We start from the raw sequence: 27,065 nt of genomic DNA, 5'->3' as shown, positions 1-27,065 counted from the left end.
GTGGTAGCTGTGGCTTGTTCTGTCTCTCTGATATTCCAGTGTTCACCCCAATAACTGGCCTCAGGTTTGATTTTTATTAATAAGACCTTCTAAGATTCCTGCTATAGTTCCTCCTTTCCTTCTCATCTCTGAGTTTTTTTTAAGATATATGATATGGTAAGTATTATGAAGTTAAGTAGATGGACTTTTGTCTACCTTCTCAATCTAAAATGTAAGTCATTCCAATTATATTCTAGTGATTTTGTCTGAGTATTGTTGATATCCTTGGTAACATCTAAAGGTAAACCAAAGTTTCTTTCAGGTCTCACTACATCAAGTTCCTGTGCTTCTACAATTTATGGAAGTGCCTATGCTGTAACTAAAACCTCATTGATGCCACTAAAGCATTTTTGCGAACTCTACATGGACATAAGGACTTACTCTATTCTGAAATGACAGCAATATGACCTTTATTACAATTACAATATTTAATAAGATCATGTTTATAGAAGTAGTTCATTGAATTCAATATTTCAAAGACATCTGATAGAATGCCTGGCATTGTATCAAGTCATTTACTCTCACAAATACTTAGACAATATTCATTTCACTTGCTGCAACATATTGGAAAGGATACTGTAAATTAATCCTGATTATTGATTGAACATAGCAATGTTGCTCTCAGATTATAAGTATAGGTAATATAAATCTAGCTTGGTGGGTGAGTTGCTGATTGTTTGCAAAGATGAGTTCATTCTTCTCACCAGTGATGTACATTTGTAGCAGTAGTATAAATTACCTGTATGACGTCTACCTTGGCAAGAAAAGTTACATGAGTAAATCATGAATATCAGGGCAGTTATTAATATTTATATGAGCAGGCATGTAGCTGTTTAAGAACTTTATGTACTTTCATGTTCTAATTAAGAAAAGAACTTTAATATTTAGTCTGAAAAGAAAAAGTGCATATTTTTTCTTAATTCTATAAATATTTTTACAAAATTGTTGAGCAAAAGTATTATTAAATAATGCAGGAGTAGTTTTCATTTGAATGATCATAACTGTATTTTTTAAAAATTGATATTTATATTTCTCATTAACTACAGAATGACATTCCATTAATATTCTATGCCATGAAGCTGGAAAAATTGTGTATGCATTTTAGGACACATGTTATGAATATTCTGGCAATCAAAATAATATATATATATACACACATATATAATGTATATATGTGCGTGTATGTATATGTGTATGTATACATTCACATATGTGTGTGTGTATATTATTTTCTGTTGCTGTGATAAAATATCTTGACTAAGATAATTAACAGAAGAAACGGTTTTTTTCTTGTTTGTGGTTCCAGAGAGAGAAGTAACCAACATGGTGGAGAAGCATAATCTGAAGCGGAGAGGTGACATTTTTATACACAAGCATGAAACAGTATATGTGAATTGGAAGTGGTAAAAGATTTTTAATGTCAAAGCCCACCTCCAGTGACATACTTATCCAACTAAAATGTACCACTCCAAAAGGTGGATGGGCTACACAGTTGTTCAATGCCATGAGAAACATTTCTCATCCAAACCATCACAGTGTTGTTGTTTGAGTTTTGTAAAGGATTATATTGTCATTTGGGGCAGGGAAGAGGTGTAGCTAGAGTTTTCCTGCCTTGCCCACAGTCAGGACAAATCTTTGTCACCCGCCAGTCCCACAGCCGTTCAGATCCAACCAAGTAAACACAGAGACTTCTATTTCTTACAAACTGTATGGCCATGGCAGGCTTCTTGGTAACTGTTCTTATATCTTAAATTAGTCTATTTCTATAAATCTATACCTTGCCACGTGGCTTGTGGCTTACCACTACTTTACATCTTCCTTGTCCTGGCGGCTGCTGCAGGCAGTGACTCCTTCTGCCTTCCTGTTCTTTTATTTCTCCTCTCTGTTAGTCCCGCATATACTTCATGCCTAGCCACGGCCAATCAGATTTTATCTATTGACCAATCAGAACAACACATTTGCCATACAGACCATCCCCCAGCACAGCCAAGTGCAGACCATCTGAGACACCTGCACTCAGGCTTGTGGTCCTAATCATCCTCTATGCGGACCTGCTGGGTAAAGCCACGAGGAACCCAAGAATGGGCTCCCACAGGACATACAGAACATCCCACAGCAAAGAGGAATTGGAAAAATGATGCAATTATGTTTTAATTTTTAAAAAAATACCCAATGATAGATGGCATAACTAACATTGTTCAAAATAAGATAACACATAGTAAATGCAAATAAATTTTCATCTTTGAAAGACGTCTTCACTTCTATCACTCTGAAGAGCCACAAATAAACAATGTGCATCCTCTTTCCTCTTCTTGTTTACTATTACAGCCATGAATTTTCTCTTTGCTCATATTGGCATTTATACTGCACCCAGATTTTCTCAGATTATTCAAAATGTAGATAATTCTTTTTTTTAAATAAAATTTTAAGTTGTTGAAATTGGGTAGAAAATAGAAAGCACATTACAAAAACTTAACTTTCTTGTATGCTTTTGTCTTTGACATCAGCGCACACTAACAAAGAGGAAAATTAAATAAGATTATATGTGATTACATCAACATGTAAAATAAATAATGTTTTTAAATCTATGTTATACAATTATTATTGTGGTAAATAGCAATGAGATCTTACACTATAAATCTCACTATAATATATTTACTTATTACTTAATTTGTACTTTTATGTTATTTATTTTTATTCTAATGGATTATACAAGTTCCACATTAATTCCTGCAAAACTGGTTTCCCTTTTAGTCCATTTTCTATTATTATTTACATTGATTCTAACCGTATCATGTACATTACACAATCAAGTTATTCTTAGGTCCCTATCACATCATTTTTCACTCCCACTCCTGTCATCTAATCAGAGTCCAATCCCCCTCTTGTTTTGGGAGCCTCCAGGGTTCATTGCCTTTATTTTTAATTCCTGTTCAAAATGAGATTTTGGATATCCATAACTTATTTTCGGTATTATAAAGTTCATAATCTTCTTTACCAGAACATATCTTCAATTATACCATTGTCTTCCACTTCTTTTTTGAGTCTCTGTTCACCTACATACTTTCTTCTTATTAGAGCTTGGCTAGGTTTCTGAGCAATTAAGTATCCATGAGACATCTTTTCAGAGAAGTTCAATGGACTGTTGATATTATTCATTTCCTAAAAGAGAGGTTTTGATATCTATCCAAACTCTTGTTTTGGTGACAAAATATCTGCTTCTGATCAGTCTTGAGAGAGAGAGAGGTGGGGGGAGATTAGTACATTGCCTATAAATTCTACAATCTCCTGTGAAGACAGTCAAAGCATTATATAAAAATGTACACTGACCACTGAATAATACTCCGTTGTGTGAATGTACCACATTTTATTTATCCATTCTTTGGTTGAGGGGCATCTAGGTTGTTTCCAGGTTCTGGCTATTATGAATACTGCTGATATGAATATAGTGGAGCAAGTATCCTTGTGGTATGATTTAGCATATTTTGGGTATATGCACAAGAGTAGTAGGGCTGGGTCTTGAGGTAGATTGATCCCCAATTTTCTGAGAAACCTCCATATATTTACACAATGGAGTATTATTCAGCAGTAAAAAATAATGACATCATGAAATTTGTAAGCAAATGGATGGAACTAGAAAATATCATCTTGAGTGAGGTAACCCAAGAAAAACATGGTATAAATGTTTTTCTTTTATACCATGTTTTTCTTTCATACCACTTATAAATGGATAGTAGATGTAAAGCAAAGGATAATTAGACTGCAATCCACAACCCTAGAGAAACTAGGTAACAAGGAGGTCCCTAAGAGGGACACATGGACTGCCCTGGGAAGAAGAAATAAATAAGATCTCCTGGCTAACATGGGGTGGGAAGGAGTTTAGCGGGGAGGGAACGAGGGCTGGGAACATGAGGGATCAGGATGGTTGAGTTGGGGGAGGTAAGGGGAGAGAGAGAGAGAGAGAGAGAGAGAGAGAGAGAGAGAGCGAGCCATTATGGGGATGAGGAAAACATGGTGCCAGGAAAACTCTAGGGAATTTGCATAACACTCCTAGCAATAGTGGAGAGGGTGCCAGAACTGGCTTTCTCCTGTAATCAGATCAGTGAATACCCTAACTGTCATCATAGAACCTTCATCTAGCAACTGGAGGAAGCAGATGCAAAGATACACAACCAAGCACCGGGCCAAGCTCTGGGAGTCCAGCTTCAGAAAGGGAGGAGGGACTATATAATCAAGGGGAGTCAAGATCATGAAAGGGAAACCCACAGAGACAGATAACTGAACTTCGGACAGCTAACTGACTCTAGACTGAGAGCCAGTGAGTCTGCATGCTACCAAACTAGGCCCCCTGCATGTACATGACAGTGTAGCTTGGTCTGTTTGTGTAGCACCTAGCAGTATGACCAGGATCTATCTGGTGCACGAGGTGGCTCTTTGGAAACATGCTTTGTTGATTGCCATGGAAGGCCTTACCCTTTCTGAGGAGTGGATATGGGGATAGAAAGGAGGTGGAAAAAGGGAATTGGAGGAGAAGAGGGAGGTAAAACTGTGGTTGGTATGTAAAATAAAATTTAAAAATTTAAAAAGTATACACTGACATGGAATACTCTTTATATATATTGTTTGCAGGTTCTGCTTTCACTTTATACTCTAACAGGTGTGCTTTAGTTTCACTATATCAGTATTAAATTATATTTCAATATTTTTGTGAAGTTATTTAATTTACCTGATAACTTAAGTCTTGATATATTTTGAAAGTGTTATATAGAAAAATAATATTACATTAAATTTTAACATTAGCATGCATAAAAGACATACTAATTATACAACCATTTTATGATCCCTAAATGGACTTGAAGTTTATCAGATTGAGTTTCATCATTTTATTACAGACTCCATTATAGTTATTGACTACAATAAGGTAAGTGCATTCAGCTGATGCTTTTCAAAAAAAAAAAATGCCTAGCATTGCAATAAGGTACTCATTTGAAGTCAATGAATGAAATCTAATAATTATGACTTTCCATAACCTATCAGTAATTTGTTTCTCCACATCTTTAGCACACCCAGAAAAAAATAACTTCTGATAGATGTAAGAGAATGATATCCATTAAAGCTGTACATTTAAGATGCATGATGCTTGTTTCTGACCTGGCATGCTGAATAATGTCATACACACACAGCTGGGAAATTGTAGTCCCTTATAGATTGATCTTAGACATGAGTCCTTCTTGAAATTGAAAATGTATTGATTTAAAATAGTCTAATTTGCATTAAAACTTGTGGTTATTATGCCAACTTAATTGTATTGAAAAAACCCCAGGAAATTAGTCAAGCTGATTAAGAGATGTGTTTGTATACATATTTCTAGAGATCGTTAAATCACGAGAGCTCAGACATAATTAATAGTTAAATCCTTCAATAAATTCAAAATACAAGTAGAAAATTGGTATAAATTGATTGAAGGTAGGGCTTGGAAAAGAACTTACCTTTATTGTATGTGTCCTTGAGAGCTATGTCTTGACTTTACCACTTCCTTTTACAGAAGTTTATTTTTTTCCTGACTACCTTGATGGATGTTTTGATTATCACTTTGGCAATATCTAGAATTACAAAGAGACAAACCTATGATCATGACTATGAGGAGCGATTACATTGAGAAGGTTAACATGAGAAAAGGCACACCCAATGTTGGTGTGGTACCAATATTCCTGTCACAGATTGGATAAAAAGAAGAAAGTCAATTGAGTAGAAGTGTTTATCTTCCTTTGCTTCCCAACTGTGGATGACATGTGAGCCTCCTCTTTAGGCTTTGGCTGCCATAACTTCCCTGCCATGGCCACAGTACCAAGAAATGTGAGCAGAAATAAATCTTACCTTTTTCTGATGCTCCTGTCAGGGTGCTCGTCACCATGAAGAGACAAGTTGTTATTATACCCTCCCAGAAAGCTATTCTCTCACAACACTATGGAGCTAATTAATAAAAAGAATTAGTACAGAACACTGTCACAACTAAGATTTGGGAATGTTAGAGAACAGAGGACAGAAGGATTGTAAAATCCAGAGGATGGGGAGTTTGCTGTGAGAGTGTTCTTGTAGTAATGTCAGAAGCTACACTCACAAAGTATGATGAACACGACTGATCAATCATGTGCTTAACAAGGATATGAACAACAGACATAATAAAGTGAACTTTAACAGACTGAAGGGTACCCAAAGAACTACAGGTAATTAAGGGATTCTGAGAATGGATGAAATGGTTTTCTCCAGAGAAGAACACACAAGTTCATTTTTATATACAAAGGTTCAATGGTAAAACCATACATATTATCAAGGTTATACAGACTGATCAGGTTGGATTTATGTATTTAAGAATGTGTGTGTGTGTGTGTGTGTGTGTGTGTAAAACAATTAATGAACCGAGAGGCCATTGATCTGTAAAAGAACAAAAGAAAGTATAAAGGGAGGTAGAGGGAGGGATAGAAATGGGGAAATGATATACTTTATAATCTGAAACATAAAAGGGGTATAAATTTAAAATAAAACCTGAGCAAAAAGTATGGTCATTGTTATATGTCCCTGACTCTGTTATTCTGAAGCCTTTAAAACAGGTCTCCAAGATAAATTTGTAAACACTTGGATATATGTTTTGGAAGACAGAGACTTCTGTAAGCACAGTTTAATGGGCATTCTAGTGTGAATTCATGAAGATAGAATGACTACAGTGTTAAGTGCACAAAAAGACCGCATTCAGAAAAATTTCAAGATGATAAAAGAACATTATTGCCCACTTATGTAACATTCTGTCAAAACTGTCTGTATTTCCACCATACCCAGAGATTCTGACTCAGAATAAAGCTGACTTTAAAGATGACAAACTAATTAATCTAGCAGAAACATTTTGAAGTTGCTGACACTCGGGAATGGCATAATTATTGTTGCTTTTAGACAAGCTTATAGTGACAATGTTGAGCCCTGGCCACAGCAAAACTATTAAAATCCTGGCAGATATTCCAGAAAAACAACAAAAAACATTATGAGTAAGTTTGAATGCAAAGGAAGTACGACTACTGAAGGAATTGGAACCAAATAAGAAATAAAGTACTTTGTATTATGATAATCGAGATGGATGAAGAATGTGTGTAGAATTTGCAGTATTGTTGAAGATGAATGAGATAAAAATGTAAATATATTTAAAATATTTTCCTTCCTGTAGAGTTCACATCAACCCTGTGTTCTGTTTTTGATAGTATAGGTTGGTACCATCCATGCAGTGCTTGTGTCCAGACCTGAAAAATTCAACCTTTAGAGTTTCTGGATGGCTTCTATCTAAATCAAGCGCGCGCGCGCGCGCACACACACACACACACACACACACACACACACACGTCTCAGTGAGTAACTAATGTCATGGTAGAATCAAGAACCCTGCAGGTCTCCCTGTGTAGCTGATTTATAAGGTGTAAAAGTGAAGCTCTTGCTACATACAATTGAGTATTTCTTGTGTTTGTGATACCAGCAGCATATACTGTCTGCTAAGGAAAGCCTCAGGAAATAAGTGGAGCCAGCTTAAGATAGAGAACATTAATAATACAAACAGAATTCAAGTAAAGGCAAGGTTTCCAATATCAATTTGGGGTTGGGAAAAGGAAAACAAACCTCTAATTCTGAGTGCTGGATGTGGTTCTATGGAGTTCAGTGTTTGCTCTGCTGAGTTTAGTGATTGCTCTTCCCTCTTCCTTCCTTCACTTGTACCTGCTCTCAGAATGGGTCTGTGTACAATGGCACATTGTAAAAGGAACTCTGTTACTTATTTGAGATTTTGCAAAGAATGATGCATTGTGTTGAGTTTGGGGAACTGAGAAAAAAAAGTATTTAAAAAAAGTTGGTGAACAGAATCATCTTTAAGGATGGAGATTCACTAACACCACTGTAGGCATACAGAGAGTGCTCAAAGTTAACCACAGTTAACCCTCCTTGAACCCCAGGCATCAGGGAAACAAATTATGTTCTGCACCCAGATTTTAAGACATAGCACTGGTTAAATACAAGGCCAGAATTTTCTGGAATTTCTAGAGTTAGTATATGTGAAAAAGAAGTGGAAGAATGTATTCATAGAAATTTAGATTGAGGACTAAAGGATTGATTGACATGGATGAACTTATTCTGGCTTCTACCTGCTGAAAATATCTGTCATATTTTGTACTGCCACTCACTCTTGGTGGGGGAAGGTCAGAAGGTACTCTTCAGATCATAGGCTGGAATTGAGATTCAGAGACCAGGAAGACATTATACATATATTGTAGCATAATTTGAGGTTGGATATGTTGGATGCTAGAAGAAATGAATGGTATACAGTTATTGGAAGAGCAAGTTGACCAAAGTAGGAAGAGCTAGGGATATTACAGATGTGACCACATAAATGAGTGGCCAGGACACCAGTGGTTTTGAATCTATCATCTCTATAAAGTGCATTGTGAATAATAAAATATTTATAGATAATTTATAGGAGTTTGTGTGGGCGATTTAAAAGGAAATGTTTGATTGAGTAGGTTATAAACAATATTATTTGTAATTTATTTTTAATATTACAAGCAATTTGTGGTTCCCCTCCCTTTCTTTCCTCCAAGTTCATTCATATAGCTTTCCTTGCTCTCTTTCAAATTCATATTTTTTATTTAATTGTTATACACACACTCACACACACAGGTACATACACATGTTTTAGAATTATTTTAAGATATATTTGTTTATTCTGTGAAATATTTGTTTAATGATGCAAAGCTATGTTGCATGCTTTAAGTGGCATTTATTTATTTCTGTGAAGCTGTGCTACTTTGCCTTTCTAGAACATCTGATTGGTCTGAGAAAGAGCTGAATGGCCAATAGTGAGGCAGAAAGAGAAATAGGCAGGACTGAAACAGAGAGACTAAATGGAAGGATAAGAAGACTAGAAGAGGAAAAAAAGAGAAGACAGAAGGAAGAGCAAGAGGACAGGAGAGGAGGATGTTAGGGCCAGCCAAGCAGCCACGCAACCACATAGCCGGCTACAGGAGTAAGAAAAGGGAAAAGCCCAGAGGCAAAAGGTAGATGACATAATTTAAAGTTAAGAAAAGTTGGCAAAAACAAGCCCAGCTTAGCTCAGGCATTCATAAATAATAATAAGCCTATTTGTGTGATTTATTTGGGAGCTGGTTGGTGAGACCCCAAAAGAATAGAGTCAAAGAGCAAAAAAATATCAATAATAACACACACACACACACACACACACACACACACACACACACGCACACACACACATATATGTGTATGTAATTATACATACACATATATATTCCTGAATACATAAATATAAGCTTATGAATCTGTCTAAAATTACTTTTATATATTTTCATAGCTGACTATTTGTTATTAGATCCAATTGGTGTGCTCCTCCCTGGAGAAGACAATTTCTCTCACTCTCTGCATTCCATAGTTCCCTATATGTCTTTTTTTAGGTTGAAGTTTCCTCCTGAGCTTTTCTCTGTCCATGTTAAAATGCCTCTTTCTATTGTACCTCCACGAAGTTTCACCACCATGGCTGTCTAAACATGATTTGAACAAGAATAGTGTTTAAGAAAAACAAACAAACAAAAAAAACCAAAATAAAGCAAACAAATCAAAACAGCAACATAATTGTAATATAGAATAGAACTTCAGAGTAAAAAAGAATGAATTTAAGACATCATTAACCTTAAAATAATATTTATATGCTTCATAAGAAGTTTTCAAGTGCTTGGATATATATATATATATATATATGTATATATATATATATATATATATGTATGTATAAGAAGATATCATTCCAGAAAAAAAAAATTATAATCCAGAGCAGGAAGTGTCAAGAGCATCCCTACCAAAAATAATTAACTGATAAAATGAAGAAAGACATTCCCTGCTTTTGTCTAAGATGGATATCCCTTCAGAGCAGTGTAAATGTAGCTGGAAATCATGTCTCCCCTGAATCAGGATTCGGTTATGCTTGTACATGTATCTCACAGTGTGGAGAACTTACCTAACTCATGAACCTGAATCATTTACATTTTCATTTACTCATTGTAACCAGACTCAATATGCTTTCCTTGGAGGAACTGATCACTAAGTCTTTAACTGTTGTACATTCTCCCAGAGGTATCTTGTGAAAGGTTTTATGCCTACGGGCTGATTTTTGTATGTCATTTGTATTGGGATTGTTTTCACACAATCAGCTTGTCACAAAGCATGGCAGTGGTGGTAAAAGAAACCAGGAAGCAAGAAAGGGCAGCTCCTGAAACATCTGATGGGAGTTAGATTCCAGGGACAAAATGTCATGCACTGTTCTTAGAAAGCTGTTGTGTGTAGATGAGGGTATAGGTACTGTCTTGTCTCTGAATTGTCATTCATACCTTACAGCCTCCTATTAAACCACTCGAAAGAAACTGGCATGCTGTGTTGGCTACTTTATGCCAAATGAAGAAACAAAACTTTCTGAAATCCTAAGATCCCTTCTAGAGAATATAGCTAAATGAAGCCTACCTGTCAAATTTTATTCTTTTGTCCAGAGCACATTATATCATATATACAACACATAAAGTTGAACTATGTAGTATTCAAAACAGGCATATTCTGACTCTTATGTTACATTTTTAAATAAAGAAATAAAATATTGAACAAAGTCTCTTCATGTTACAATCAAAGCATGTAGAATAGAACATGTTAGAACAGCTATGATAGTATATTTATGTTATATAACCTCTACCTCATAGGTTTATAAAATATCTCACAGAAAGACCCATGTATACATTTCTGTTGTTCAAAATGGCCATTTAAAAAACTGTTTCTAGTTCTCTGTATAAAGTTTAACTAAAAAAAGAAATTGGTAATTTGTTGGGAAGAGGATAAAAGAGGATTGTCTGAGGTCACTAAGATGTCTATATATTAAAATGTTCTTTATTTATTGTATTTCTCTCTCTCTCTGTCTCTCTCTGTCTCTCTCTGTCTCTCTCTGTCTCTCTCTCTCTCTCTCTCTCTCTCTCTCTCTCTCTGTGTGTGTGTGTGTGTGTGTGTGTGTGTGTGTGTGTGTGTGTGTGTGTGTGTATTCTCAGAACAAATAGACCTGAAAGCTCAGAACAAAAGGGTGAGAGATGGTATCCAGGCCTGAGTCTGAGAACAGAAGAATGCAAAATGCTGAAGTTTGGAGTGAGAAGATGAGTGCCCCAGATATTCAGGAAGAAAATTTCCCCCTTCTTTTCATTGTTCAATTGGTCTCTCAACTAAGAGAACATATTGCCTGCATTGGTTAACAAACGTCTCATAGTGTTTCACCCACTTGCTGTCATTTTACTGACTTACTCAAGTGGATACACATGATGAATATGCCTCATCTTCACTAATGGTTTCCCTTTGGGAATTAAATGTTCAATTATGGTTCATTTTGGAGAAAGTACCTATAGAAGGCAACTCTTTGATAATAGTTCTATTTGACAATTTTTGTTTAGAAGATTCTCTCTCTCTCTCTCTCTCTCTCTCTCTCTCTCTCTCTCTCTCCTCTCTCTCTTCCACCTTTCTCCCTTATCTTAACAAAATTAAGATGCATGTTTCCCCATAGTTACAATAAAATGAAGTCAGTGTGATACATTATCAAATCACAGTTTAGAATCAGTAGGTAGTATGTAAATAATTAATTATAATATGTGTGATAAAATATGAAAAAAATAAATGTTAAAAACATGTAGAGTTATTTTGAAGAGATGTCATCTGTGATATCATTCACACAATTAATCATTTTCTAGTCTATGTTTAGTTTATAATTCTGTATCACTCCTCGAAATCTCACTAGCAAAATGTAACAGTAGTTGTTAAATGGTCTTATTAATAAAAAGCCCTGAGCCAGATATTGGGGTGAAAGCTGAGAGTTCAGAGGAGTAGAATAATCCACAGCCACATGTTCTTACCACTAGGAAATCCTCAGCCCAAGAGAGCTACTTCCTGTGTACTCATGCCTGTACACCTTACTAGGCCCTGACATATTACTTCTTCTCTGTCCACCTACATCACTTCCTCTTTCTATCCAGCTCTGTCACTTCCTGTCTGTACAAAGCTCCAGACCTTTATGTTTAACTGGTGCTGGGAAATAAAGTCATGTACCTGCACACCTGGCTCTGTTCCCAGTGTGGCCTTGAACTCACAGAGATCCAGATAAATCTCTGCCTTCCAAGTGATTGGATGAAGGGTATGTGCCATCACTGTCCGGCCTCTATTTCTAATCTAGTGGCTGGCTCTGTCCTCTGATTCCTCAGCTAAGCTTTATTGGGGTGCACAAATAAAATATCACCATAGTAAAACAAAAGAAGTGAAATATTTTAGGGATTGAGAGATATCTCAGTCAGATAATAATTTCCTTTGAATGCTGACAACCTGAGTTCAATTGACTGGACCTAATGAACTTAAAGGTTAATGGAGACAACTGACCTCACAAAATTCTACTTTGAAAATATGCAAGCCATGATTCATTCACACTTGCCTACAATTTATTCACATGCATACACAATTATAACAATAGTATTTATAAAGAGTAAAATGTCTTAAGTGCACTGCAACATGGACAGAACAAAATCATTGTTTCTCTTTTATTATTATTTGTCTAACACCAATTTTATAATATTCCAAGACAGAAGTCATCAATGTGCTGTTTATTCTCATGCCGTCTATTTTTAATATCTCTTCTAAAATATATCTTTATACAGTGAATTCAGTGATTAATTTATTTTTAAAAATGTCAGTATAATTTAACCCTTAGGTAAATTGAAATTTTTGTACCTGAATGTTCAAAAACAGTTTTGCATATTATTTCCTTTTATTCATGGTAACTATTTTATGTTATAAGAAAACTATCGAGCATTTGATAATTAAGAACAAAAATAAGTACATGCTGTACAGAAATGGAGCAAGCCATTAATACTAGCACTTAGGAGGCAGAGCCAGGCCTCCTGTAAATTTCAGGCCAGTCTAGTCTACAAAGCGATTTCCAGGACAGGCTCCAAAGCTACACAAAGAAACCCTTACTTGAAAGTAAATAAATAAGTAAGTAAGTAAATAAATAAATAATTTTTTATAATGCATACTTGAGAAAATGGCAAATTAGTTATTGTTTCTGTGCAATGCACATTATTAATATATATGTGATTTTTTTCTAGCAACCAAGACCATAGAATACGTGCACAATGATTTTTGTATTAATATAAATGATGACTACGCTAGAACATTCTCCATATTTTATATATATTTAAACTAGAATAAAAATCTGCATTTTATGTCAATATTGTCTTCAGTTTACTTGTCTTCTCTCTTTTTTTATTTTATTTTTGAGACAGGGTTTCTCTATGTAGTTTTGGTGCCTGTCCTGGATCTCACCCTGTAGAGCAGGCTGGCCTTGAACTCACAGAGATCTGCCTGGCTCTGCCTCTGGAGTGCTGGGATTAAAGGCATGCACCACCACTGCCCAGCTACTTGTCTTCTCTTATTGATCCCATTTCTCCTGTTCCATGGTTCATTGCTTTTCAAACATTTGTTGATTGTTTTTTGTTTTGTCTTTTGAGAATTATTGAATCAAATCATTACTGAACTTATTGTTTCAAAGATCTACAGGTTTTTGTCTTTCAGTTTTATAGGTCTATATATATTCTATATATTAGTCATTTCTCTGTTGACTCATCTGTCCCATTTATTTTACTTCCCACGTTCCTATGTTCTCATCTACCCACTCATAAATAATTTTGAGAAGCTTCAGGCTCATGTTTCCCTATGACATGTTTGCACTGCTAGAGCCTCCATATCCATGAGTACTGTAGAACTATTCTTCCAAAGCTGTAAACAGCCATTGGTCATATCTCTGCATCCTAGTCAGTCTTTGTTTAGCTATGTTTGTGTTGATGTTGCACTCTAGGTAGGAATAGCACCTTCCTGGCAGCTACTGACTCTGGAGGGATGAGGCCTGAAGCTAACTGGAAGCCCATCATGGCTAACCTATGCCTAAAATTTCAAAAATCTTACCATGTGTCTTAGTTTGGGTTTTTATTTGGGAAGAGACACCATGACCACAGAAACTCCTATAAGGAAAATATTTAACTGGGGTGGACTGCTTACAATTCAGAGCTTTAGTTCATTATTGTCATGACGGGCAGCATAGCAATGAGCAGGCTGATGTGGTTGGTGCTGGAGCAGATAGTGCTATATCTTGCAAGCAACAGGAAGTCAGTCCACTGACTATTACAATGAGGAAAGCTTGAGCAAAAGAGACCTCAAAGCCCACTCCCACAATAACATGCTTCCTCCAATGAGGCCACACCTCCTAATAGTGCCACTCCCTTTGGAGGCCATTTGCTTTCAAAACACCACATTTCATTCCCTGGCTCCCAAAGGATAGTAGCCATATCATAATGAAAACAAAAATAAATAATTTAGTTCAACTTCAAAATTCTTCATATTCTATAACAGTCTCAACTTATTTCAAAGCCCAAAGTCTCTTCTGAGATTCATGCAATCTCTTAACAGTAATCTTCTATATAATCAAAACAAGAAAGCAGATCACATACTTCCTACATATAATGGCAAAATATATATTACCGTTCCAAAATTCAGGGAAGGGAGCATAAAGCAGCAAATACTGGACAAAAGCAATACTAAGAAAACAGCTGGGTAAACTTCAAATTCGGCATCTCCATGTTTAATGTCAAAATGCTTTTCAGTTCTCCAACTCCATTCAGGTTTCACTGCAACATACTTCTTTCTCTTGGACTGGTTCCACTCCCTGTTAGCAGCTCTCCTTTGCAGCTTTCCCATGACTCTGGGCATTGCTAGCATTTTGGATTCTCCAAGGCAATGCCAGCTTCAACTACACAGCTTCATGCAATGGCCTCTTAGCAAACCTCTATTCCGGGACACCCCTTACGCATGCTTAGCCTCAGCGACTTTATTACATAACTCCTTTCTTCTAGCCTTCACTCTACGGCCAGAACCACATGCTGAAGCTGCCAAGTTCTGCTGTTCCTGGGTGTCTTAATTAGGGTTTCTATTTCTCTGACTAAACACCATGACCAAAGAGCAAGTTGGGGAGAAAAGGGTGGTTTATTAGGCTTATACTTCAGCATTGCTGTTCACCATTGAAGGAAATTATGACAGCAATTTGAATAGGACAGGATCCTGGACGCAGGAGCTGATGCAGAGGCCATAGAAGAGTGTTGTCTACTGGCTTGTTTCTTGAGACCTGATCAGTCCACTTTCTCGTAGAACCCAGGACCAGCAGCCCATGGATGATGGCATTACCCACCTTGGGTTGGGCCCTTTCTCATTGATAACTAAATGAGAAAATGCCTTACAGCTGGATCTCAAGGAGACATTTCCTCAGATGAGGCTCTTTCCTCTAATGACTCTAGGTTGTGTCAAGTTGACACACAAAACCACCCAGTACACTGGGCCTGGAACATGGCCCCCTTGGTTAATTATATCTTTACCAGCTCTGTTTTCCTCACTATGTAAGCTTGGCTTCCTTGAACTTGTTCTTTAGACCAGGCTGGCCTCAAACTCAGAAATCAGCTAGCCCTTGCCTTCTCTGTGCTAGTATTAAAGGTGTGCCCCACCACACCCAGCTCTAAGCTTTTTCTTTAGTTCCTTTTCATAAGTTGGAAACTTAGCTGTGTAGGATCTTGCCCTGAGGAAATCACTCCCTTTATTAAATTTCTTAATCCATTTATCTCCTTGAATTTAGGATTTTGTTCCATTCCACTTCCTGGTGCTCTTTTTCTTCCCAAAATTTGCCCTATTCAGCTTGCTCCTTTTCATTATAAATCTTCATTAGAGTTACCACTAAAAACCACATGACAAAGTCTATACTAGGCTTTTTGGAGATTTCTTCTGTCAACAGAATTAATCCCAAACTCTCACATTAGCCACAGGCAGACTCTTCAGATAAGAGCAAAAGGCATCCACTCTCTTCACAAAAACATCAAAAGAATGATCCCTAGGCAAAATATTTAAATTCTCCTCTGGAAGTTCTTGAGTGAGCCCACCACACTTCATCAAATCATACACAGCACTAGTCTTGCATGATTTTACTAGTGTGGCCTCTTAAGCATCACTTAAAGTATTCCACTGCTTTCATAACCCCAAGTATCAAACTCCAAATTCCTCTAAACACATGGTCAGGACTGCCATAGCAATACTCAAGTCTTAGTTTATGTTTTTGTTGTTGTGAAGAGACAATGACCACAGATACACTTATAAGGGTATTAATTGGGGTAGCTTGCTTACAGTCCAGTCCATTGTCATCACAGTGGGGAGCATGGTGACATGCAGGCAACAGGAAGTCAACCGACTGTCACACTTTAGGAAGCTTGAGCAAAACGGAACTCAAAGCCTGCCCTCACAGTGACACACTTCCTTCAACAAGGATATACCACCTAGTAGTACCGCTTCCGTTGGGGGCCATTGCCTTTGCAACCAACACACCATGATTTGGTTCTTTTAAAAAATGTTTTTTTTCTTTTATTTTTAAGATTATATTAATTGCATTATGTTTAATCACCTCTTTCTCCCTCCATCCCATCCCATATATCTTCCTTTCTCTCTTTCAATTTCATGGGCTCATTTTCCACTAATCTTCATTACATGAAAACACACACACACACACACACACACACACACACACACACTCACACACACTTTTCAATAATTTTAATTTTAATTTTATGATGCTTTAATGAATGGTCATTTGATATTGGATGTTTTTTTTCTTTCCTTACATTTTCTGCTAGGAATAGAGTCTCATGTTTATCTTGATTCTTTGCTGTAACTAAGCTATAAGAGGCAGATTCTAATCCATCTTCTTACATTAGTCTGCAAATATTAATTCAAAGCAGATAATGTTTGATTTCTTTCTTTTTATTTATTTATTTATTTATTTATTTATTTATTTATTTATTTATTGTATATCCTAGTCACAGTTTTCCTCCCTCCTCTCTTCCCAGTACCTTCCCCAAACTCCCCTCTCTTCCAACCCCCAATCCACTCCTCCTCTGTTTCTGTTTAGGAAAGGGCAGGTCTTCCATGAGTATCAATGAAACATGGTATATCAAGATGCAGTAAGACTAAACACCTCTCCATGTAAAAGATTGGACAAGTTGACTCAGTATGAAGACTAGAGTCCCAAAAGCCAGTAGAAGAGTCAGGCACAGCCCCTATTTCCACTGTTAGGAGTTCCTCAAGAGGACCACGCTACACAACTGTAAAATATAAGCAGAGTATCTAGGTCAGTTCTATGCAGGATCCCTGAATGTGGGTTCAGTCTCTGTGAGCACCTATGAACCCAGGTTAGCTGATTCTGTCACTTTTCTTATGATGTCCTTGACCTCTCTGGCTCCTACAATCCTTTCTCCACCATCTTGCAGGATTGATACCTAGCCTAATTGTCATGAGAAGAAGTTTCATCCAGCAACTAATGAACAGATAATGTTCAATTTCAATGACAGTTTAATTTTAAACTTTTAATATTTGATAACTTTGTATCATGTAAAGTTAAAAGAAATTTTAAAAAGACATGCAGTTACTCCAAATATTAATATCATAAATGTAGAAAATAAACATTTAAGCATGTGATTTTATTCATTTGTGCTGTTTTTGACATTTATAATCCAAGTATTATAGAGTCATTCCTATATCTTGTTTGAAATTAAAAATTCATAAATACTCTCAAAGGTAATGGTAAGGACTTAGAATCATAAAGCCTTGGTTGAAAATCAATGCATAACCTTTTTTTTTCTGTCCTCTTTTAAAACAACATCCATAATATTTAAGGTTGAGTCACTAAAAACAACTAAAGCCTATAGAACTATGGCTCATGCATGTGGGAAGCATATCAAAATACATAATTTATTCTTTAAGTATATCAGATTGCTTGGAGCCATTTTCAGTGAAATTACTTCCAACAACTTTGATTTAAAAACACATTCACAAAGAATGAAGTGGCATGCAGTTTGGGACTTTGAACCAAAGAGAAACATTGTCTTATTTCATTAAAAAAAATGTGAATAAATACTTGCAAGGCATTACAGAGTTTACACTGCTATGCCTTGCCCTTGAAAGGATTAATGAGTAGCCCAGTCCTTGAAAGGATCACATATCTTTGATGAGTTACATAAATTTTGGAAAATAAATTTATGAGGGCCAACTTAGAAATAATGTAAATAGAATGTATAGACATGTCTTTCCATGTACTAATGCATAAACATTATACATACATATGTGTGTATAAATTTTTAATATGTAATAGGTAATTTGACATTCAGTTTTCAAAAGTAAAAATCACACTATGACTCAGAAAAATGAATACAGAGCATTCTTAAAAGTACTACTTTTCAATGCAGTAGTAAATGTAAATGAGTTTGAGAAAAATGAGGTTCCTTTTCCTCTTTTCTTTCTTTCTTATTTTATTTTCTTATTTTTTGAGACAGAGCTTCCAGAATCTCTAGCTCTCCTAGAACTCCCTCTGTAGACAAAATGGGCCTCTAACAGCTACCTGCCTGCTTGCAATTCCTAAGTACAGGTATTAAAGGCATATGCTACCACCACATAGTGGGAATTTTTTCAGATTGCCAAATTCTATGTATTCAATACTCCAGGGGAATTTTTCCCCTTGTATTTCTTGAATTCATTTTAAATGTAGTTTTCCATTAAGTTTAATATCAACAATTAATAAATACCTATGCTGGCTTTTAGAAAAAATAAACATTTAAACACCAAGTCATTTATTATAATTATTCACTTATTTTATATTCCCAGAAGATGAGAATTCACAGTTGACTGATAAAAACATTGATATATGGTGTTGTACACAATTATGAGAAGAGGACAAAACACCAAATTTTAAAGGTGCTTTCCTATGCCAGTTATTGTTCCTATAAGCATATACATTATAATTCAGTCTGATGCACATTCAGTGGAATAAAAGTTAATAAACATTGATTAAGTTGGCTCAACCAAAACCAGTTTCTCACTTTGTCATTTCATTAACACATTTAACTGAGTGGCAGAAAAAAACTATTTGTAATAAACAACACTTCAATTACTTCAACACTTGCTTCATCTAAACATCCTGATATATAATTTAATAAAAAGCATTGTTAGAAAAGTTCATGGTAAGAATTATAATTAACTTAAGAAATGTTACTCAAATATGGAAATATGAGATAAGTATTAAGTGTATTTCAACAAAAAATATGAAGATGCTTCTACAAATTATTTAATTTAGGTTAATAATAAACTTGGAATCAAGTTTTATAAAGACTAAAATAACTCTTTGATGCAACTTAGAAATGATTAAGCAAAAGTAATAAAAATATCTATAAAATAATTAAGCAAGTTTAGGAATAGGAACCAATAATTTACATTTTCTCTTTATTCTATGTCTCATCAAGGGGGAATGTGTTATGTTAGGAAAAACATACACTTCTTATAGTCAGATAATTATACATGCTATAACCAAGAGACTGCAATCAAGACTGTAAGAACATGAGTTAAAAAATCCAGAAAAATAATAGTTAAAACTTATCATTAGTAAACAAGAACAAATAAAACAGTAAAAAACAAACTACTGTGTTCTACAATTCTCATTCCATATTGAAGCATAAATGTTGCAACATATTCCTAGATGTACACTGTTATTCCTATTTTCCTCTTCTCTATGAAAATATATGAAACTTTAATACAGAAATTTTTATCATTTCTCAGCGTATCTTTAATCCACGGGACTTTTTTATTTTCCTCTATGGTAAAGAGCCAGTATATCAAACACTAGGAAAACTGATTTCATGGGCTGGTCATGGCAGAATCAACAAATTTCACACTTTGATATGAATTAAGGAAAACAGCTGCAAAAATACAAATAGTGTCAAATGCCTTTAAATAGTTCTTATGAACAAAAGGAATGAAAATAAAAGTTTATTTAAATTTAGAACTTGACATTTGCTTACAGTTTCACAAAGCCATATCAAACCACAGCAAATCATTCTGCATCTTAACTGCTCCAATGGAAACTAACTTTAAAATGATATTTTCTTGTTAACTACAGATGATTATTGAATATTTATTGTGTTTTTAACTCAGAAAATGTTGTTATGTCTTGTGTTTTGATTAATGTAAGTACTCTTGAGGCTCAGCTTTCCTTGACATTTTCATCATATAAGTATACTTTATATGCATAGAACAGTATAAAGAATCCTAATATTATAGACAATACAATATTTTAATACACTGTTCAGTTTTAATTTTGAAGCAAAAATTAATGCTATGTTCTTAAATAGTCATATGAGGCAAGAGATAAAATATTTCCCGAGGGTTCAAGGTATTATATTCCTTTATTGTCAAGATAGAAAAATCGTTATTTTGCCATAGAATATCATTTAAATTATCAGACTCATCTCTTTTAATCGATTTGCATTAAATATTAAGATTCTGTGATATTCAACAATAAAGGGTAAACATACACAACAGTGCCCCTCCCAAGATTCCAAGATCATTGTGAAAGAGTACAGATTCGCACAAAGAACCAGAGGCCATGAACATTTCCAAGACACAGTTCTGGATACAGCGGGGCAGAGTTGCATATTAACTTCAACTGTTAGAGGGAACAAAAATAAAACCTGTAAGAGCCCAAGTCAATTCAAATACTACCACATATGAGGTGGGAGATATGGGCAAAATATCCATCCCTAAACTTGGAACAATTAGTAATCATCAGCTTCTAGAAGAGGGGCCAAGAACATTTCCTCTAAGATTGTCACCCCCGGTAAGAGGATCACTCTGCAGCAGAAGGCAACTCAGTGAAGAATAATTGAGCAGGACATATTAGTCTTGAATGTTAAAAAAGAAAATAATGCAATATTGGCCATATAGGGAAGGCAGGGGTAATCTTCAAAGAGTTGTCGGGGGGATAACTATGTCATCACAAGTTTATGAAATTCTCAAATAATTAAAAATATCCTTTTTTCAAGCCTTATATGGCTCCATGTTCAAGACTCTGGACATACTTGACCATTTATGAAAGCTCACTGGACTTATTAGTGTGAGTGTTCATGTCACAGTGCTTCTTATGTTCTTTGTAGCTATTTCTTTTTCTATGAATAATCTTGAGATTCTTGACTTTATTTCTTGTGTCATTAGAAATTGCAGAGTTGAGATAATTATTATTATATTTCAAAATACATAAATATTGTATTAATCTACAAAATACTATATAAAATATTAGATTAGTATACATGACTGTTACATGAGATAGCATATTCTTGGAGAGAAATGATTTGAAGAATTTTAACTCAGAATTTTAGAAGGACCAATCGTTTGATATTTCAATATATCTGGTATAACCCTTGATTCCCAAAGAGTGGTATTGATCAAGGAAAGATATTCACCTCAAAACACCCAAGGCAACCCTCCAAAGAAAGAAGAAATTAGGGTGTTTAATAGGGAAATAATTACAATAAATTATTATAGTAGCCAAAGATTTTAAGTGAAATTAAAGTCATTATATTTAAAATAATAATAAAATTATTTAAGTAATTGATTACTGTTCTACAATAAATAAATAAATAAATAAATAAAATAAACAAATTACATAAGAATAATTGATCATATCTTTTGAAGACTTTTCACTTCATTTGGTTCACAAGCTAGTATTAGAAATTTTAGATAAAGTCACGACTAAGAAATGAAAACAAATATTATAAAAATATAAAGTATATTTTTCAATTTTCCCATCATTATTTAATTGTAGAAAGGTACATAATGAACACTTAATGCATATTGTACATCAATAGTAAATACATTTATTTTATCCTAATTTTCAATTTAATCACATTAATACATTTTTCAAGTAGTCTCTTTTATTGTTTAATTTAAATATTTGTAATTTGAGAATTTCTACACAGCTTTTATATTCCTATCATTTATACCACTTTGCTCCCCTTTGATACCCTCCAAATTCTTGTTTTCTTTTTTGAATTACAATCACTATACAGATTTCCACATATACTCACATTCATATACAAATATATACAGCCTACTGAGTCTAGTAACAATTTTCATGAAGGTGATTTCTTTAAATTTATTGTACTTTATGCTGAAAAATTTGGTTTCTTCAGACTTAAAGCAATTCTCACTTAGCCTACTCTGAGCACTTATTTTTTGCATTTTGAAATAAGTCATGTTTGGGAAGCATAGCTTGATGACACAAGGTTTTTCATGGCACATAAATATTTATCCACTTCAGATAGAGCAATAGCAAGAGTTAAATAAAATGATGACACTAAACACAATCTAGATGGATAAATTGTTGGTGAATTTCTAAACAGTCTTATTAAATAAGAACCACAGAGCCAAATACAGGGGTGAAAGTCATAGAGTTCAGAGAAATAGTGAGGGCTGCCAGGTAACCTAAGCTCACCACACCACTGCAGCTTCTCGAGAGAGCCAGCTTCTTCTTGTCTAACCTGCACCTTTATTGCCTTGCTATTCTGCCTTCTCATTGGCTCTTAGCTCATCCACCTCACTTCCTCGCCACTGCCTGTCTGTACAGACCTCCAGGTCTGTATAGTTGGTACTAGGGTTAAAGGTATGTGTTGACATGCTTGGCTGTGTCCTTGAACACACAGAGACTGCTTGCCATGTGATCGAATTAAGGGCATGTGCTACTACTGCCTGACTTTTGTTTATGGCTGGCTATATCCTCTGACCTCCAGGCAAACTTTATTTATTAACATACAAATAAAATATCACCACATTTCAGTATAAATGAAATATCACCACAATGAACAATGTGTCCACCTGGTTTGCTCACAGAATATAGGTATCTCACATAGCTTCATATAAGAAAAATTAGGGGTAACTGCAGTGCTATGTAATCTTGACTGGCTTGCCTATAACTACTTCACTGAAGTCAGTTATCACCCTACAATTATAAACTGTTTCTTGAAACAAGGGGAATGCCCTTTGACTCTCATAAGCTTTCCGAATTTTTCCAAGTCTTTATCTTTTGTGAGAGTCTCTAATTTATGAGTTTATAATTTATTCCCTCCTAGAGGGAATGTTTTCATTCATAGGATGTATATTCACAACAGGAAGACTTAAAAAATTCTATTGCAATGATTTTATTCAGAAATTAAAAAAAAATCCAAATGAAAGAGTACAAAAGTGTCTCTGAAGCTGAATGTTTTCCTGCGTCCCACCTGGCCCACAGTCAGGACAAATCTCTCTCATCTGCCAGTCCTGCAGCAGCAGCAGCAGCAGCAGCAGCAGCCACTGGAACCCAAATAAACACACACAGGATAGAAACATATATGACTCTCTAGTTCATTACAGTGTGGACAAAAAATAAAATCCCATGAGAACAGTTCCTGAAGAAGAGTTTAAGATATTTTACTTTTTCCAAATATAATATCAGATCATTTAAAAAGTACACCTTTTGCTTATTGATTGATTGATTGATTTTCTTAAACAAGAGACAGTAATAGATTATTTATACAGTATCCCATTGAACATAAAGTAGTTGAACTGGTACCTATCTAGAGTCTTCACACCAACTTGCTAGTGTTGAAGGCACTGGACGGAACTCTGCATGCTACCAGGAGGGAAGAGTAAATACAAATCCAGCTACCAACCTTTCAGTCTCAAATGGTGATGTCCCTGCAAGACACACTGGTACAATAGTAGCACAGGGAATGTGGAGTAAGGAGCAAATATGTGGTGTGATTTGAGGCCCATGACTAGAACACATACCCAATATTGCTCAAGGGTCCAATAACCTGAAGCTAGAGAGTCCAACTACATATTGTAAAACTATATACTACTACACTTCTGCTAAAGAAATGCATGAATGACATTCTTCTGTGCTTATAGATCAATTATATCTCAGCCATAATCAAAAAAGCATAATCCTGCAGTAGATGGAAATAAACCCAGAGAACAATAACTAAAACAATGTTCCTCAAGTGAAAGGACCTGGAACACGCAGTCTTACATGGGATATCTCCATCACATCTCTCCTTCAGGAACATAGTAGAACCAGAGACAGAAAAAGTTTAAGAGTTAGGGAGGATGGAAAACATTTTCTAAACAGCATGACCAAAGCACATATGAACTCATAGAGACTGTGGCAGCATCCCTGGCACATGAACGAGTCTGTACCAGATCCAGTCCCAGTGCTGAGAGGAAAAATGGAGGCAAATCACGGTTCCTAACCCAGAAGCCACCTCTAATTGGTAACCATTTGCAAATTAAATGAAACCCCTCTGAACTGGAGGCCTAATGCCCAGCAGTTTACAAACAACACAAAACAAACTCAATGGCATCTCTGGAGGTTCTTGGATTTTGTCTCACAAAGTTTTATTGGGGTATCGTTTTTTAACCTTACATGTCATTTGCATATATATTAGGGCTTCTAGTTTTGTGTTTTAAGAGGATTCCGCTGGGTGGTGGTGGCGCACGCCTTTAATCCCAGCACTCGGGAGGCAGAGCTGGACGGATCTCTGTGAGTTCGAGGCCAGTGTGGGCTACCAAGTGAGTTCCAGGAAAGGCACAAAACTACACAGAGAAACCCTGTCTTGAAAAACAACAACAACAACAACAACAACAAAATATAAGAGGATTCCTATGTGTGTGAACATTTCTCTGTCTGTATCTCTGTGTTTCTTGTACTGTTTCTTTGTCTCTTTTTATCTGTTTGCTTGTTTAGTTCTATTCCTATTTGTCCCTTTATTATTATTATTGTTATTATTATTATTATTATGTTGTTGTTGTTGTTGTTATTTAGATGCCTCTTTACTAGTCTAAAAGAGAGCTAGGAGGGGTCTAGATCTGATTGGAATGGGTGATAAGAGAAACTCAGAGGGGTTGGGGGAAGGGAAATATAATTCTATTTTATGAAATAAATATATTTTCAATAACAGAAAAATAAAAGAAAGAAAGAATCACAAATAGCCCAAAATTTGGTTCCAAAGCATATTGCCAACAATAGGAGATGAAGTTATTTTTTATGCATGAACACATGATTGCATAACACTCGATCAAAGACTAGAACAGTTGCTTCAAAAAATAGATAGAATTAGCATAAATAATAACTTCATTTATAAATAAGCAGATAAGTATGCAGATATGAAGATGTATAGGTAAGTAATAAGTTTATGGTAGACAAATATACATAATAATGAACATATAGATGAATATATAATGATATGTATTTATATTTGTAATGAGAATGAGAGAGGGTTAGAAAGGGAGAGATTAGTATGTTAAAGATCCTAGGGATTTTATAATTCTTAGTATTTTATTTGGCTTTGACTACTGACTCCACTTGTGCATATAGTCAGATATTCTATAACATTAATCATGTATAAAGTAAAATACATTAAAAAATATTCAAACACATTAGAAGTGACCCACTACAAAGTTTGTCCAATATTTTCATTTAGTATAGAATGAATGATATTTTAACCAGATTAAAAGAAGTTAAACTTTTACTTTCAGAAATTCAAAAGCTTGTTGAAAGTGAATAATTTATAATGTGCAGTGTTAGTCATATCAAATAGAGAAAGAACAAATCATTCTTCATTATCTTTAACTCAATACACATTTTAAAAAGAACAATTAACCTTTAATTAAATTGTTGTTCATAAAACAACAGTAACAACAAAGTGTCGGGTAAATGTTCCAAAACACTTGACTCTTTCTTGGGGTCGGGGGCTTTGTAACCAGATGTTTATGGTCCGTAAGAGACACATACATACAGTTTAATTGCTGAGATTTGGATAACATTCTGAAAAAATATATATAATATATTGTAACCAAAACATAAGTGATATAATGCATTTATGTTCATCTTTTTTTAAATAAACTTAATACTACCGTGCATTTTAGCAGATATAAGGAAAAAAATCAACTATGCTCAATTTACCTAGTTTCAACATTTTGATCTATTATATAGAATTTTATTGTCATGAGTTTAGAGTTTGCTTATGAAAGAAGAGAGTTGTAAAAATTACCCCCCCCCATTTAAAACAAATCACAAACTAGGGGTGCACTGGAGAATATTTATAGACTTGGGATGCTACGCAGAGCAGAAGAGTTGAAATAGTGAGGGCTGTGATTAGCACAGCCTCCTTCCCTGAAGCCAGTCTCTGGGGAGGGAAAGAATACAGACAGCCTCCAGTGTTCTAGAGTATCTGTGATGTGGGGAAGGCTTAGTGTTTGTGAGAGACTTAAATGACCAGCTTTGTTCTGGAGACTATCACAGATAGGTGAAGGTCAAATAATGAGAACTAGACAGATGCTGTGGGTCATTCCTCATCTTCCCTTGCTTTTTTAAAATATGTGAATCTGAAGATTAAGTATCCGAGAGACCCAGTAGCATACGGACATTTGAAATATCCAGAGAAGTAAATTCTATAATCACAAAATTCAGCTTGGAATAAATATTACAGGAAAGTAATTTTTGGTCCAAAAAACTAAGAAACAAAGTGTAGAAACATTAAATATACCATGAGAAATGTAATTTTAGGTTGGAGCAAAATCAAATATTTTAAACATACAAAAAAATTCAACGTTTGACATTGTAAAGTTCACTTTGTCAAAATTTGAATTTCTGATTTTTTAATGCATAGCGTTAAGGAAATAAAAATAAAAGCCTACATACAGGGAGAGAAAGTTTTGTGAAAGATATATTTTCTAATTAACTTATTTTAATAATAAAGAACTCATAATTCAATGACAGAAAGGAAACCCAATTTTAAAGAAGAACAGTGGTATGACAACACTTCAAATAAAATATATGTGGGTGACAAATATGGGTATAAGAGTTATCAAGTGCATTTTTCTTTGGGACAAGACAAGGTAGTCACAGTGAGATACCAGTGCATTCCCGGTTAAAAAAAAAAAAAAAAGCTAATATTTAATTTAAAACCCTA

Source organism: Peromyscus leucopus, chromosome 11, assembly GCF_004664715.2.
Source record: "Peromyscus leucopus breed LL Stock chromosome 11, UCI_PerLeu_2.1, whole genome shotgun sequence".
Taxonomy (NCBI): Eukaryota; Metazoa; Chordata; class Mammalia; order Rodentia; family Cricetidae; genus Peromyscus; species Peromyscus leucopus.
The sequence above is the reverse complement of the archived record's forward strand: the minus strand, read 5'-3'. Positions refer to the sequence as shown.